Genomic DNA, 18,302 nt, shown 5'->3' with positions numbered 1-18,302 from the left:
GATACAGAGATGGTAAATTACACATACTGCTTGCAGAGACAGAGATGGTAAATTACATGCAACATGCTGCTCATGTGTTTAAGATGACTTAAAAACGATTTATAAGCAGAGATACACATACTGCTAGCAGAGACAGAGATGATACATTACATGCAACATGCTACTCATGTGTTTAAGATGACTTAAAAAGGATTTATGAGCAGAGACACACATACTGCTTGCAGAGACAGAGATGGTAAATTACACATACTGCTTGCAGATACATAGATGGTAAATTACACATACTGCTTGCAGAGACAGAGATGGTAAATTACATGCAACATGCTGCTCATTTGTTTAAGATGACTTAAAAACGATTTATGAGCAGAGACACACATACTGCTTGCAGAGACAGAGATGGTAAATTACATGCAACATGGTGCTTATGTGTTTAAGATGACTTAAAAACGATTTAGTATAGAAAATGTTTTCTGCTAAAAAGTCTGGTATATATATATATATATGCTTATATATAGGTGGCCTGTTTTTGGCCAGTAGAGACAGTGAAATATTATGAGCAGACACACATACTGCTTGCAGATACAGAGATGGTAAATTACACATACTGCTTGCAGAGACAGAGATGGTAAATTACATGCAACATGCTGCTTATGTGTCTAAGATGACTTAAAAACGATTTAGTATAGAAAATGTTTTCTGCTAAAAAGTCTGGTATATATATATGCTTATATATAAGTGGCCTGTTTTTGGCCAGTAGTGACGGTGAACTATTATGAGCAGACACACATACTGCTTGCAGATACAGAGATTGTAAAATACACATACTGCTTGCAGAGACAGAGATGGTAAATTACATGCAACATGCTGCTCATGTGTTTAAGATGACTTTAAAAGGATTTATGAGCAGAGACACATACTGCTTGCAGAGACAGAGATTGTAAATTACACATACTGCTTGCAGAGACAGAGATGGTAAATTACATGCAACATGCTGCGTATGTGTTTAAGATGACTTAAAAACGATTTAGTATAGAAAATGTTTTCTGCTAAAAAGTGTGGTATATATATATGCTTATATATATGAGTGGCCTGTTTTTGGCCAGTAGAGACGGTGAAATATTATGAGCAGACACACATACTGCTTGCAGATACAGAGATGGTAAAATACACATACTTCTTGCAGAGACAGAGATGGTAAATTACATGCAACATGCTGCTCATGTGTTTAAGATGAGTTAAAAACGATTTATGAGCAGAGACACACATGCTGCTTGCAGATACAGAGATGGTAGATTACATGCAACATGTTGCTCATGTGTTTAAGATGACTTAAAAAAGATTTTTGAGCAGAGATGCACATACTGCTTGCAGAGACAGAGATGGTAAATTACACATACTGCTTGCAGAGACAGAGATGGTAAATTACATGCAACATGCTGCTTATGTGTTTAAGATGACTTAAAAACGATTTAGTATAGAAAATGTTTTCTGCTAAAAAGTCTGGTATATATATATGCTTATATATAGGTGGCCTGTTTTTGGCCAGTAGAGACGGTTAAATATTAGGAGCAGACACACATACTGTTTGCAGAGACAGAGATGGTAAATTACACACACTGCTTGCAGAGACAGAGATGGTAAATTATATGCAACATGCTGCTCATGTGTTTATATGACTTAAAAAGGATTTACGAGCAGAGACGCACATACTGCTTGCAGAGACAGAGATGGTAAATTACACATACTGCTTGCAGAGACAGAGATAGTAAATTACATGCAACATGGTGCTTATGTGTTTAAGATGACTTAAAAACGATTTAGTATAGAAAATGTTTTCTGCTAAAAAGTCTGGTATATATATATGCTTATATATAGGTGGTCTGTTTTTGGCCAGTACAAACGGTTAAATATTAGGAGCAGACAAACATACTGCTTGCAGAGACAGAGATGGTAAATTACACACACTGCTTGCAGAGACAGAGATGGTAAATTACATGCAACATGCTGCTCATGTGTTTAGATGACTTAAAAAGGATTTATGAGCAGAGACACACATACTGCTTGCAGAGACAGAGATGGTAAATTACACATATTGCTTGCAGAGACAGAGATGGTAAATTACATGCAACATGCTGCTCATGTGTTTAAGATGACTTAAAAACGATTTAGTATGGAAAATGCTTTCTACTAAAAAGTCTGGTATGTACTGCTAGAGAATCTTAGGTAGCATGTCTGTTAGACCTCTTACTTGCCAAAAAGGCTCTATGCTGTGTAATAAAGATGTCTGTAACATGGTAATAAAATTTGTGTGTATTTTTTTTTTTTAGTGTTTGCAGCTCAAATCCAAGAACCTAGGGTGTAATTGAGAGTGTTCTGAATCTTCAAAACCATTTTTAAAGGAGAGTTTCTAATTTGTAAAGGGGATATACTTTTCTGTAGTTTGAAATAATTAGAAAAAATTCTCTCAATGTTTCCACCATTTGTTTTGTGTGGTATCATTTTATCTTTTATGTGTACCTTGTCTGTATCTGCTTGCATTATTTATGTATGTTCTCATACTATTTTACTGTCTCTCTGCACTATCTTTTTATGGCACTGCTCCATGTGTTGTATTGTTTGCAGTACTACTTTATCTATCCTCTGCTTGTAACAGTTTACTATCTGCATGCATTATTTCTACTAAATCTGCATTATCTCTCTAACTCTGGCTATACTATCTCTCTGCATCCGTTCTTGTGTACTTGCAGAGGCCTATTATGATTTGGCTGTTGGTGTGTGTTATGCAGTCCTACCATGATAAATATTTTCCTTCTCTTTCGCACTCTCTGATTGTACTGTTTTCTGTCTGTGTTCTCTATCGGCGCCTCTGTGTGCTTCTTGTAGCCTCTGGATGTAACATTTCAGTGTCTGTTTCGAGTAATTTTTCTGTATTATACTATTTTATTATCTGTATCTGTTTTCATACCATTTCACCGCCTCTACTGGCAAAAAATAGACCATATACATGCACAACATAGAGCCATTTTAACAAATAAGAGGCCTCACAGATGTGTTGCTTAAGATTCTCTAATAGTACATATCCTGAAGCATAATTGTCAAATAAACATGATTTTAAAACACATCAACTAAGCAAATTATTCACCCAGATTAATTTAAAATCAAATTTGACTCACTGTGTGATTTTAGACACATGATCAGCATGTTACATGCAATCTACTATGTCTGTCTCTGCCTGTACTATGTATCTCTCTGCTCATACCATCTCACTGTGTCTCTACACCTTCTTTTTTTGTAACTGCTGCATCTGTTCTTTTACTTAGAGCACTGTACCATCTATTCTCTGACTGTAACAGTTTACTGTCTGCCTGCGTTATTTTATTTTTTGTCAGCACCATCTCTCTGTATATGTGTGCCTATACCATCTCTCTATCAGTAAATTTACCGATTCTGTAAAATGCTGGCCCCTACATGCCGAATCCTAAATATCGGTCGGTAACGGTTGAAATTGGCCGTTACCGACTGGTATTTCCTTTCCTACATCTGGCCCAGTGTAATGTGACTAGGATCACAGTGTGATTCTGTTTTCAAAAAAGAGGAAGGTGGCAGATTAATTTGTGTAGTTAATGTATTTAAAAGTATGGTGATATATGTACTTATGAAATTGGTTAAGGTAGTTTTTAATTATCTATTTGTGAAAAAGATATAATTAAGTCTTTATATTTTTTTGGAAGGACCAGCAACATAATATTGCATTATACAATGGAAGAGAATCAAGAAAATGTTGCTTTGAATTTTGAAATCTCAACTGATGTATTAGAGGAACTGAAAGATGAAATTTTTCCGGAGGAAAATGAGACTGTAAATGAAGATTTTATGGATGAGAGTTTGGACAGTTCTTTTGTTGAAGTGCTAGAAGCATTTGAATTGGAAATCAAAATTTTTTTTATGATCAAAATGAAATTCCAGATGATGTCCTGTTGCAAGTTTTATTGGACTATGAAATGTTTGACGAATAAATTTTAAATTTATAATAAAACATTTTTTGAGTCAGTCTTCTTGTAGTATTGATCATTCATGTTTTTAATTAATATGAAAATAAATCTTTTAATGAAGTGTGTAAGAGATTAGGGTCACAAACATTAATTCCAATATGACCCCCTACACTGCCTGAAAACGACTGTACTATTTTTAACCCTGAAATATTATTCTCAGCAAATACGTCTATAATTTTGACATATCAATGCTCTGCTAACAAGTCAGAAACAGCACTCACTACCTGATTTCCTACTTTGTTCAGAGACTGTTGCTATGCCTTATTTTTACTTATAAACTGAACCAGTATTTACATTATTTAGTGGTTATAATTTCTATGTTATATGTTAGTAGAGGTCTATATTTTTTTTCTTTATTCATAACAGATTATAATTTTGAACAGAAAGAAAAATCAACATGCCGAACAAAAATGAAAAAAGTAAAAAGCAAAAACAAACATACTATTCTAAGAGAAAACAATTAGAAGAATTACGTAATCAACAAAAGACGGACAAAAAGAAGAGTGCTCCTGGTAAGACAACCAAGGATTTTCTAAAAAAATTATGTCAAAGTAGAAAAAAAAAGATAATGTGGGAAAGGAAACACATTTAGCAGTATCTACAAGGACAAATCAGAGAAAAAAGAAAAAAGTTTCCCAACTCTGCGGTGAACAAATTAATAGACGTACTAATCAGTTTGCAGAAATCCGGAAACTTATGTTTTATAATAGAGTATTTTCGAATTTGTTAAAAAATGAAAAAATTCCTAAAAGGAAATCTGCTTTTTATTAAAAAAAAAAGTATATAGAGAATGTTGTTGAATGGCAATTTCAGACAAAAAAAAGTTATTTGTTTTAGTAATTAATAGAATAAATACACTGAATAAGGCAATCAAAGTTTTAAAAGCTAAGTGTAAATGGAAAAGAGTAATTAATCGGACTAATTTCTGTGATGTTTTTTCTGGAAAATGGATGCATAGTTCAAGTTGTGAGCCATTTTTTAATGAAGAGAGTTACTTTCAAACTAATGATTTGTTGCATGCAGTTGACACCAGTGGTCGAGCATATGAGGTAAACGACGGTTGTCCTATTGAAAAAGAGAAAATTGTGCCTAGACATACAGAAGAGGGGATAGCTGATAAAGTTTTAGGGAGACGTCCTAAGGCTCTTGTGTACAGTTGGAATTGTAGTAGTATTTGCAGTGTACGACAGGATTCAATTGATTTCTTTCGCAATTTCTTATGTAAGTATGCTAAGAAAAGTCTTAAACAAAAAGTTAAAATGTTGCAAGAATTAGACCCTTGCAGAGTGAGAGAAAAAACAGGTCTGCAAGGGCATTCTCTGGCTTGTCTTTCTAAAAAAGTAAGCCAGAGTGTTTTTCACCATTTCAGGATGTTAGCAGTGCATCATACCGAAGTAAGGAAATTAGTGAGAAGGTTGTATTATGCAAAAAGTCCAGTACTTAAGCTCAAACAGTTAAATAGTGCTCTTTTGCATAGATCTGAATTAGATGTAAAGAAGATATGTGAAAAAATTGAGGTTAGTTACTTTGGTCCAGAAGAAGACAGTGCAGAAACTGATATAGTAATAGATGGAAATGTGGTAGAAAATGTCCGGAATTTTAATATTAAAAATTTTGAACAGGAAGTAACAAAATTTAAGGTTATTGCAGGTGAAAAACTAAATTTTCCTTGTGTGTGTTGTCGACGCACTCATTACAAAAATCAAACCAGGTTAGTTGATTTATATTTAAAAAGTGAAGAGGAAAATAATAGTGAGTGGAAAAATTTTGCAACCTATTTGTTGGTAGAAAATTGTTTTGATTTGGGTTCTGATCAACGTATTTGTAAACATTGTTATAATAAATTAAGTGATAATAGAATGCCTGCTAGAGCTGTTCATAATAATCTTGAGTTGGTGAGTATTTCATCTTAACTGAAGGATTTAAATACCTATGAGACTATTCTGATTCAGTGTGTGCATCCATTTCAGGCTATTGTTCGTATGGAGCCTAAGACAGGGAAATTGCCTCCTTCAGATTTACAGAGAGGATTAAAGGGAAGAGTTGTATAGTTGCCTCTTGATTTAAAGAAAAACATTGCGACAGTTGGTGTTGAAAATGTACAAGAGGAACCATTAGTTATTCTAGTTAATGGTGTGCCTACAAAGAGTAAGAAAATCTGGCAAGATTTAGTGGATGTTAGAAAAGTAAAAAAAGCAACGTTGTATTTGGTCAAAAACAATAAATACTATAAAAATGTATACGTAGGAGAAGAAGAAATAAATGAAGAAGAGGAAAATGATTTGCCTGCTGGACAAATTGAAAAAGTAGATGTGTCCAGAAGTGAAGAAATTTATTAACATTACAGTGTTCATCCACTGCATTCCAAAGAAGCAATGGGGAATGCTATTGAATTATTTCAGATGAAAAAAGCAGAAGGAACTCCCATTAGTGTATGGGAAGAGAGCTTGGAAGCTCGTTGTTTTCCTCAGTTATTTCCATCAGGTCAAGGTGCACGGTACGATGACCGACCTATGCAAATTCCTGCATCTGAATACCGGACAACAAGATTATATGCAGAAGATGCGAGATTTCGTCAATGTATTCCATATTTGTTTCATCTTCTCTTTGAAAGTGACTTATATGGACTTTCTTATGCAGTAAACCATATACTAAAAAGTGGAGTACATCTGCAAAATGTTTCAGCAAAGGAGTTTATGGATAAAGTCCAACAGAAAGACACTGTTTTGGATTCTCACCTAATTAATCTAATGGCATGTCCGCGTGGTACTAATGAGTATTGGTACCGTCGTCATGGAGATTTGAAATGTATGCTAAGAAACTTAGGAGCACCTACATGGTTTCTAACTCTAAGCTGTGCTGAGTATGCTTGGGAAGATTTACTTGAATTTCTTCGAGAGGCAAATGTAAACATCGAAAATATAGAGTACAAGACACCTGGAGAACTGTGCTCTTTGGATCCAGTTAATGTTTGCAGATATTGTAATCATAGATTTGAAGCTATGATGTCTTTTATTACAAACAAAAAAAATCCTCCTCTTGGCGAAGTTCTGGATTTCTTTTGGAGAAAAGAGTATCAAGCGAGAGGTGCTCCTCATATTCATATGCTATTGTGGATCAAAGATGCTCCCAAATTTGGAAAAGACTCAGATGACACTGTACTGTCTTTCATTGAAGAATATGCAACATGTGATATACCCAAAAGTACAATTGATAAGGACTTAAGAGGGTAAGTGTTACGATTTCAAAGCCATCGTTGTGGCATATATTGTCGACGAAAATTCAAATCAAGAGATAAATTCTATACCAAATGTCGTTTTGGATTTCCACGAGCAGTAATTCAAAAAGGAAGAGTGAACAATTTTATGTCATCTTTGCGACATACTGTTACAAGAAAATCACAAAAAAATACGTACAATTTAAGAAGAAACAAAGAGTCAAAATACTTAATGACTATAACCCAGTCATTTTGTCCATGTGGAATGCTAACATGGATATTCAATATGTTTCAGACAACTCTATTGCTGTGGCTCGATATGTAACGTCTTACATCACCAAATCTGAAAAGACGGAACTAAAGGATATGTGGGAAGATATTTCTCATGAAAAGAGCCTAAGTAAGAAATTGTATACCTATGGTTTGAAGATGTTATCTCATCGAGAAATTGGAGCATATGAATGTTGTGATCGATTATCATCAGCAAGTCTATACGAAAAATCTCGAACAATCATTTGGCTGAGTTTAGGACTGGCAAGATCACGAAACCGAGTTTTGAAAACTGTTCAAGAAATTGAATATGTAGCAGAGAAAGAACCAAACAGTACAGACATTCTGAAGACAAACATGTTGGATACATACTATCCAAATAGAAGTAATCTGCATGAAAACATTTGTCTGTATAAAATACTACAAAACTACACTTTTAAAAGGAATATTACAGAGGATATTGATAAAGGTGTATATGCTGTGATTGGATGTGAAGGATGTCTGGTGAAACAAAGAAAAGGATATCTGATTAATCACCGAAAGCTGAGTGGTGAAACTCCTGACAAAAGAGAATTTTACTATTTAGCTCTTTTGCAACTCCTTAAACCATGGCGTAAAAAAGAGGAACTACTTGGTGACTTTGACAGTTATGAAGATTCATTCAACGCATCTCAAAATAGAATAGAATGTCCTGTTTTTAGTAATTATCTGCAAATGTTGAAGGACAAAATAGAGCAAGAAGCAACAATAGCAGCAGAGATTGCTAGAGGCAGTTCCCAAGATAGTCAAAGTTCTGCATCGTTGAGTCAAGATCCACTTGGACAACCAATTATCCAAAATGAAGCAGCCACTGCCATGGATGAGGTGGAAAGAGCAATGGAACAAGTTCAAGAGGATGTAATAAACTTAGAAGATTTGGAAAAGCAACTTAATCTGGAGCAAAAACAGATATATGATGAAGTAACAGAGCAGATTGAGCATGGTTTTCGCCATGAGAAAAAAGAATGCTCATGTATGTCATTTCAACCTGTCCGACTATATGTGAGTGGAGAAGCTGGAACTGGAAAAAGTTTTCTAATTAAAGGAATTGCTACATATCTACAGCAAAGAACGGACTCATCACTCTCTTGTGTTGTTACTGCTCCAACTGGGTTGACAGCACACAATATTAAAGGGATTACTTTACATCGTTTATTGATGCTGCCAGTTGAACATGAAAATAAATTACAATACCACAAGCAATCTGGAGAAGTTTGTTGTGAAGTTTCTAGAGTCCTTAAAAAAATGAAACTTCTCATTATTGATGAGGTAAGCATGGTATCAAATCTAATGCCTCCCTTTGTGCATTTAAGAATGCAACAGATTCTTAAAACAGAGTATGATGTGTTATTTGGAGGCAAACACATCATAGTTTTTGGAGATCTACTGCAGCTAACTCCTGTAAAAAGACAATCTGTATTTAAAACTGTGACACATGAAGACACCAGAAAGTGCCTGGGAAGTATTGGAAATGTTAATACATGGTCACATTTCAAATATACTGAACTTATTCAAAATATGCGACAGGCAAAGGATACTAAATATGAAAATATTCTCCAAGATATAAGAATTGGAAAACTAAGTGAACATGCCAAAGAAACTTTACAAACACAATTACTTTCCAATTTGTTTCCAAATGAAAATAATGTGGCAGAGAAAATATATAGTAAAGAGGCAGAAGATAAATCAGTTATATGCCTGATGCCAACTCTACACGAATGTTCTATGTTCAATGAAAAAATGTTGAAGTTAGAAAATGAAGAAATTAAGACACTGGAAGCTAAAGATAGAATACAGCATGAAGGAAGTACTATTATTTTGTCAGAAAGGTTGAAGTTAAAATTGGATTCTTTAGAGAAATCAATATCTAAAACTGCTGGTTTAGAAAATAATCTGTATGTATGTTTAAAATGTCATATTATTTTTCGAAGAAATTTACAAGTGGAAAGAGGTTTGGTGAATGGAGCAATGGGTAATGTTGTTGGGTTTGTGAATTACCCAAATAGAGATGAGATTGAATTTTTAAAAATCAAATTTGATGGAATTGAAGAGGTACAAAAGTCAGTTGTTGTTCAAATCGATTTTTGCTTGTAAAAGATTTATATGTTCGATGAAAACAGTTTCCTGTTTGTTTGGCATATGCGGTGACTGTTCATAAATCTCAAGGTTTAAGTGTAGATAGTGCTTTGATAAATATTGGAAGTACTGTGTTCAAAGAGGGTATGGCCTATGTTGCTTTATCTCGTGTTAGAACTTTATCTGGATTGTATCTGATTGATTTTGATGAGACAAAGATTAGTGCAGATCTAAATTGTGTGTAAGAGTATAACAGGTTAAGAAGAGAATATGCTCCTAGTTTACCTCAATATCCTTTAATTGAAAAGTGTGTGGTAGGTCGAAAAAGGAGATATGAGTAAAAATGTACTGAAGTAGTTGAGAAACGAAAAAAAAATAAATGAACCTGTGATTGGTAGCAAAAAGCAAAAAGTTAGTACTGAAGAGATTGTTGGATTTAAATTTGAAAACAGTTCTGGTGTCAACTGCTATGCAAATGTAGTGGTTAATGTTGTTTTTTTTCTTAAAAATTTACAGCAACAGATTGTTGAAAATCGGGAGCAAACATTTTGTTGTTCACTAAATTCTGTGTTTCAGAAATGTAACAGTGATAATAGTCAAATAGGAAATGTTTCTGAACTTCGAAATGTTTTAGAAATATGTACTGAACTAAATCAATTTTCTCAGAATATTCAACAAGATTGTCAAGAATTTATTATGTATATGCTTACAGTTTTACAAGATGAAGGTGTAGATATTGATAGTCTTTTTGGCCTTTCTTATAAATGGCAACATAATTGCGACAATTGTTCATTTTCAAGTTTTACTGATATACACACTGAAAGATTTATATATTTAACATTACCAGACTGTAAAGCAGTGTCTTTCAATAATCTAGTTAGAGATGCGCATCAAAACATGGCCTGTTCTCAATGTAACTCAGAAATGTTATCAACATTATTTATCAGAAGATATGGACAGTATGTAATTTTAATGTTCCAACGGTGCAAACCTGATGGAACAAAATTGACAACTTCAATAAAAAAAATTGTGGCTTCTCAACTATCAATTTCTGAAAGAACTTTTGTAACTGTAGCAATTATCTTCCATGATGGTCCTTCACCAACATCAGGACATTACACAGCTTATTTGAAATCTCCAACAGGTTGGACTCACTGTAATGATAGTCAATTGACTTTTAAAAAACGTTTGCCTTATCTGGTGTTTTTGCAACCCAAATTTCAGTAAAATTACTTGGCATAGGAAGATTACTACTGTTAAGAAAAGATACACTGTTGGTCAGAAATATCATGCGAGTGAGGGTTATGGAATTTAAAAACTGAAACTTGTATTTGGCATAGTGAGAGTATCAGGAACAGGTTTAAATAATGTTTAATGGAACAGAACACGTTGAAATGTTTTATTCTAAAGGTCGGGAAAAAATGGTTAAGAGTTCCATTAAGTACTTTGCAAAATAAGGACTTTACTCATACTATTTGGCCGTGAGGAATAGTATCTGAGAACAAAATGACTACTTCAGATAAATGTTGGTAAAACATGCTTATACGGAAGTTTATTGAGAGGTTTTTAAAAATAAGTCATATTATTTTATTAGTTTGTGATTGTTAAAGATGTAGCAAACTTACACAAGAAATTGCGATTTAGAGAAAAACATTTAAGACATGTTTTTTTCTCATATTTACATTATGTAATCAAATGCTGTCTGTGTTTTTTAAACACAATCATTTTGATTGTGTTTTTTTTCCCCGGCTGTTATAGGATGAGTAGTATTGAGCTCACTGTTTATAGTGAAAATCAATATATTCTGAGAACAGCAAAAATAAATCATATAACATATTGTACAAGTTATTTTGTATTTTGTATTCACAAATATTTATTATAACTGTTTTGTTTATTCTCTTCCACAGATATTACATTTATAAGGTAAGTACGACTAATAAAAAATACTTTTTCATTAGTTTTTTATTTCTGTTTCTCCCTATACTTCCCTCACTCCCTCTCTGTTACCCTAACTCCCTTCATCTCCTCACTTTGTCAGTCCCCTTCTCTCACGGTCACTCCCTTTAACTCATCTATATTTCATAATTTACCTTTCTTTGCTCCTTCCCTGAGTCCCCTTCTGTCACTGTTTCATTCACTCCCTCTGTCTCTTTCCTTTCTCACTCCCCTTGTCTGATGCTCACTCACCTTTATCCACCCTCTATCACCCCTGTTTCCTCAATCTCAAAGCCCTTCTCTTACCCAACCTCATCCCTATTCCCTAACTCTGCTTCCTTCACTTCTCCTCATTCTCCATACTTCAATCCATACTTCAGTTCCCTTAGCCTACTCTATTTCCATTTGTCCATCCCTTACACTCCTTCCCTGTCTCTACCCCATTCACCTTCTCTCACTCACTCTTCTTAACTCTATTTCTCTTAGTGCCTTAACATTTTTCTTAACTCACTCCTCTACCCTTAGTCCTTTTGTTTTACACATTGTTTCTCTCATCTTCCATTTTCTCATCACCCTCTCCTTTCCTCCCTCACCATACTTTCCTTTCCACAGTCATTCCCTCAGTTCCTTCCTCTCTTTCACTCAGTCATCTTAGTCATTGATTTATACACTACACATTCTGTCCCTCTCTCTGTCTCTCCCTTTGTTTCACTTTCGGTTTCCTGCAGTCCTACTTTTTTTTGTTTTATGAAATGTATATTATAACTCAATTTTTTCTTTTCTTCCACAGATAGTATATTTTTAAAAGAAATGTACTATTAGTTTGTTACTATTTCTAAGGTAAGTATGAGAAACAGAAATACTTTTTAATCACTCTCTTACTTCTCTTTGTGTCTTGGTCATTGTTAAATCTATCTCTTATTCGCCTTCCTTAACTCTTTTTACTTTCCTTTAGTTTCCTTTACTTATTCCCATTATTTCCCTTCTTTCTTCTTTACAGTCTTTCTGTCATTATTAATAAGTTTTTTCAGCCTCACTCACCTTGTCTAACTACCTTTTTCTCTCTCTGTTCTTTACTTGTCTTTCCTTTCTTCTACTATCACTACGTTTATCTTGCTTTTTTTCCATTACTCTTTTCCCCTCACTCTTCAGTTCAAGAAGTCTTTATTCGATTAGTTCATCATAAAAGACATAAAATACAATATATACATATAAAACAGTTAAAACAAGTATTAAATCATTGACAAGCTAATCAGCTTCTTGTACAAATATACAGAACTTTACAAAGGGACTCATGTACAACCATAAGTCAACAGGTTACAGGATACTAGACAGTCACCATTTGGTTATTTTTGATGAGCCTGCTTCTAAGCACCCAGGCCCACCCAAAGAATTTAGCAACCCCCACAACAATAAGGGGATCCAGGTTGGTTTTTAGCAATCTCGTTGCTTCCACAGCCAATCTGGTACCTAGATGTCTACATACTGTCTTTAGCCATTTGGCTCTGGGGGCAGAGTATAAAGGGCACACATACAAAAAATGGTTCAGGCTTTCCCCAATACCTTGACATTTAGGACAAAAACCCAACCTTTCTGTTCCCCACTTTTTAGTGAACTCCCCTATGGGAAGTGAACCGCATCTAAATTGGAAGAATAGTTTGCGGTCCAAGGGTTTAGTTATAGTGTCCCAGTACCCCTCTAACTTGGGTGTGTCCTTATGTACAATGAACAGTCCAGTAAGACTGCTCGGGTTAGTTTCCAAATACATATTATGGGTCACCCAATCCCAATAGCATTTTTTGAGTTCCTTTTTGGAGGGGAAATTGGCTGACTCAGGCGAGGACCACAGATCGCCATACCCCAAAGCTAATAAGGTAGTCTTAAGGTCTCTAAACCATCCAATGTTTGAGGCACCAGAGCTATTTTTAACCTCCAAGCAGGCTTCTGCATAATGATGGAGTTCTGGCGTTGTCCACAGACGGCGCCAGAATGTTAATGGACGGAGTCTTGCTTGGTCCTCCACCGAGCGACACCCTAAGTCGTAAAGAAGGGGGGTTATTGGAGTCGACTGTGGCAGACCTGTGGACAATCTTAGGAATTTATTTTGGGCATGTTTTAGCGGATCCAAATTGCTACCACCCCATAGTTCCGCGCCATACAGGACTGCTGAAAGAACCTTACCACCATAGATCTTAATAAGCGGGGACATTGGCCTCGTAAATGACCCTTTATGTTCCTTAATCAGTGCTCCGCCCAGCTGTTGATGTTTCATGGTCATGAGCTCGATCTGGTGGGTCCAACTCAAGGTGTCACTGAAGGTGACTCCCAGGTAGGTGAAATGCTTTGTTTGCTCCAGGGGGGTATCCCCCATGGAAACCCTGGCATTTATTTGTTTGCGCCCCCTTAAAACCATAAATTTGGTTTTGGACATGTTCACCTCCAGCTCATGGTCGCTGCAGAAACTCTCGAACCTTGACAGTGCGTTCTGCAGACCCTGTCTGGTACGTGAAATCAAGAGAGTATCGTCAGCGAACATGAGCAGGGGGATTCTCATGCCAGCCAAACTTGGGGCATCCGTGGAAAAGTTGTCATAGTACTTGGTAACTCTATTAATATATAGAGAAAACAAGGTAGGTGCCAAAACACAACCTTGCCTGACACCTTTGGCCACTGGAAAATTCTCTGTCACCTCACCCGGTTTACCCCATCGCACAAATGCAAATGTCTGTGCGTGAAGGTTCACTATAAGACGCACCAAAAGGGGAGGCATGCCCATGTCTAATAGGCAATTCCAAAGCCCGGCCCTCGGGACAAGGTCAAATGCAGACCGTAGGTCCACGAAGGCCGCGTATAGGTTGCCTTTGCCCAAGGTGACCATCTTCCAATGCAGAAGCATGAAACGAAATGCCTGATCCAGGGTGCTCACATGGGGTCTGAACCCAGCTTGGAGAGGAGTAAGAATGTTATATTCCTCTATCCAAGCCTGGACCCTTGACAGAACAAGACGGGTTATGATCTTCTGGACTGCGTCAATTAAACTGATCGGCCGGTAGTTCGAAGGAACCGACCGATCACCCTTCTTAAAGATAGGCAATATTTCAGCGCCTGCCCAAGAGACAGGAACCCTGGCGCCCATAGCCAGCGCATTAACCAATCGCACTAGGTACGGTACCCATAGGTCTTGATCTTGTTGGAATAAGTCCGCTGGGATACAGTCCGGACCGGGCGCTTTACCCCTGGGGATGGCATTCAAGACTGATTCTACTTCTTTGGCCGAGAACACAAGTGTATCAGAAGTTATTGGCCAACTAATGGAATCTTGTGTAGTGCCATAGCATCTAAATTGTTCCTCGAAGTGGGACACCCATTTCTGTTGTTCAATGGATGCGGGGCTTGGGCGGTCGTCCTGAGACTGACCCCACCTAAGAAGGTGCCAGAAATGCTGTAGGTTCCTTGAGCCACAGGCCTCGGCTAATAAGCTCCAGCGCTCTTCGTCCCATGCAGCTTTAGCCCGACGTTTGGCTTCATTATACGCCTTCCTACTAGTTTTAATTAGGGCTGGGTTCTTTAATTTTAAGGCCTTAAACAAAGACGAGTGGGACTCTCGACAAGCTTCGTTGTACCAGTTTGCGGGTTTCTTAACCTTCCCCCTACCCTTATTGACAACAAATTTAACAAACAGAGTTTTTAGGGACAGAAACAAGCTAGCGTGAATGTCTGTGATTTTTGAGATCGTTATTTCCTGGTTATCACACTTATCAATTTCCATTAAGGAGTTTGATACCAGGGTTCTGATCTTTACGCGTGCTTCCACATCTACAGAAACCTTTGGCCAGCGCACCCTCCTCATGTCATTTGTTAGTACCACGGCCTCTTGTACAGGATTAGGCTGACGTTCAATCGGCCCTGCAAAGCTAAAGTCCTTCAATTCTGCTATGAGTGGTTCATGGTCGCTTTCTGGTCGTGGCTTAACTATCATGTCCAGAACTAAAGGCCACATTTTAATGTCAACTAGGATGTAATCAATGCGACTGCTATGTCTGCCATTAGAAAAAGTGTAGTTACCCAACCTGTCAGAGCTTACGCGTCCGTTTAGGGCACGCAGCCCCCAGTTCAGGCAGAGACCTTTGATGAATGTGGCTGCTTGGGACCACTTAGTGATCGGGGGTAGCTCAAGTTGAGGAATCCCCCAGGTCAGATCCTCTGCCTCAGTTAATAACCCATCCTCTTTGCTTAAAGGTTCAAAACAGGTATTAAGATCACCCATAACAACCACATGACCAGTTAATTGAGTAGAACCCAGGAAATCATCCAAGCAAGTGAGGGTGGTCGACACTCGGCCACCCGCAATACCTCTTGCGTATACATTGATCAGCAGTATGTTCAGCCCACTATTTGTTTTCATACTAATTATCAATATATCGGGGCAATCAATAGAGATTTCCTTAACAGATACACCTGCAACCTGGCGAACCCAAATAGTGAGGCCACCCATGGCCCTACCTCTTTGGCCTCTAACTGCTAATTTGTTAAAGTTCAGGAAGCCTGGAAAATAGACTGATTGGGTCGCCCAGGTCTCCTGAAACGACCAGACGTCACTTTGTCGAATGAAATCAGCCCAATCAGGAATGCATATACAGGAATCAATTCCTGCGACGTTCCAACATCCCATGGTGGTGCCCTTTTCACATGCTTGATCACACATTTTTGTTACAGCTATTGGGTAGGGTTCATTAGACTGGAGAGACGATTCTACATGCCCAAATGCATCTGTAACCAAACCTTCCACTAACAGACATATTGACCCAGCCTGGGTAGTTGACCCAGGGCTTGCGCCTACACTGATAACATCATTGGGAGACAGCGGGGTGGGTACCAAAGCTGGTATATCTGGCTCTCCTGTATAACCAATACAGCCCTCCACAGATTGATGAAATTGGTCTTCCGGACTTTCGACAATATTTGAAGGGATACCCAGGTCATCTTCCACCCTCAAACACTCAGAGTTAGGTACATCAACCCTTGTCGAAAGTGCTGGTCAATCATTAGTCGACAGCCATGATAGTGGATCATATAGGTTTCTCAGAGGAATATTCCAAAGCTCTTTAGGCTGGGTAAACCTATTGGGATAAAGTTGTGCTGGGTAAAGACTTGAGGGCTGTTGTATCTGTGTAAAGGCAGGTGTTGTAGGAACCAATGGGTACAGAGACTTATTGGGGAATGGCAGATCCAATAAGACTGGAGGACCTCTGGGCTGGGTATTGATCTTAGCCCAACCCGGCGTTTGTGCGGGACAATTGTAGTTAGATTGAATGTAGGAACGATACTGCGCCTCAGGATTAAATTGAGGTTCATGGAAACTAGGTGTAAAATTGGTCCATTTAAGGAGGCTTTTGATGTTTTTATTGTTATCAGCAGGAGGTTGATCTGATGGATTGATCAGGGTCTCGGGATAAAAATAAGTGAGGTTCCTCGTAGAGATCCCTCCCTCATTACTTCCCACATACCAATCGGAGAGATGGGATACTACTTTATGGTCCCTAAAATTAATAATTACTATGTCCCCCTCTATATCCTTAGGGCGAACCCCTACCCACCGACATCTTCTGACCGTAACAATATCCCCATTAAGATGAAAAGGAAGGGGTCTATTTGTTTTCAGCCAAAAGATGACTTTGTTTTTTAAACTTTCGTTATTTTCCCTATCCCCTTCCGCAACTGGTGGCACACCCGTCATAACAATAACATAATTCGTGGAATCCGGGGGCAAATCTACATTTTTCTTATGAGGAAGAGGTCTGTTGATTTTGCCAGTGGAATTAGCGATTTTACCCATCCCATTCCTTGTCTGTGGCACTACTCCCTTTGCAGGTGGTTTGTTGGCTACCACCCTAGGATTTGCTTTGGCAGTACTGGCCGCTGTAGGGGGTTTAGCAGCCAGGGCCAAAGCTTTGTTTGTTGTAGTGGCAGTGTTAGCTACACTTTTAGTTTGTTTGCTAATAGAACTAGATATATTGCCAACACCCTGGGATGAACCGGGAGGTTTGTTGAGTGGACCCTTGACCTTGTCCAGGCTAGAGGAGTGTGTAGGCTCAATGGTCGCCAGCAGGCGGTCCAATTTGTCACCCATTGTCCTAACACGCTCCAGCACAGGTAGCATATATGATTTAATAAGCTTCTCTATGTTAACATAGGACACCTCATTAACCCCTTCGCTAGCTATCTCAGGGGTTACCAAATCCTGTATATCTGAAAACAGTGGCACTACATTAGGTGGAAACACTAACGCAGTGTTTGGTTTGGATAGAGTTAGTGAAGGTGGCTGGCCACTTTGACCTTTCCTTTTTACCCCACCTTTTCTCCTTCTTTTCCTCGGTGGGGAATGCACAACCCTCTTGGCCTCGTCAGGCTTGGATCTAGAGTTACATATACTCTTTGGTGGTATACTCTCGCCTGGGTCTATACAAACCAGTGAAAGGTTGGGCAACATAGGACAAGGATCTGAATCAGTAATATTGATAGAAGGAATGTTTGTTTCAACAAAACTAGAGTGATCAACCGGCAGGCAAACTAAGTGGCCTCCGCTGGTAGCACTGACACAGGGCGGGGAAATAATTGGAAACCTAAATATTCTAGGGGTTTGGTTAATGTCAGTAGCATCGGCCTCAATAGAGCTCAACCCTTGGGCAGCCATATCATGGGTAGAGTTTGAA

The sequence above is a fragment of the Lissotriton helveticus genome, chromosome 1_1, assembly GCF_964261635.1.
Source record: "Lissotriton helveticus chromosome 1_1, aLisHel1.1, whole genome shotgun sequence".
NCBI lineage: Eukaryota > Metazoa > Chordata > Amphibia > Caudata > Salamandridae > Lissotriton > Lissotriton helveticus.
The sequence above is the reverse complement of the archived record's forward strand: the minus strand, read 5'-3'. Positions refer to the sequence as shown.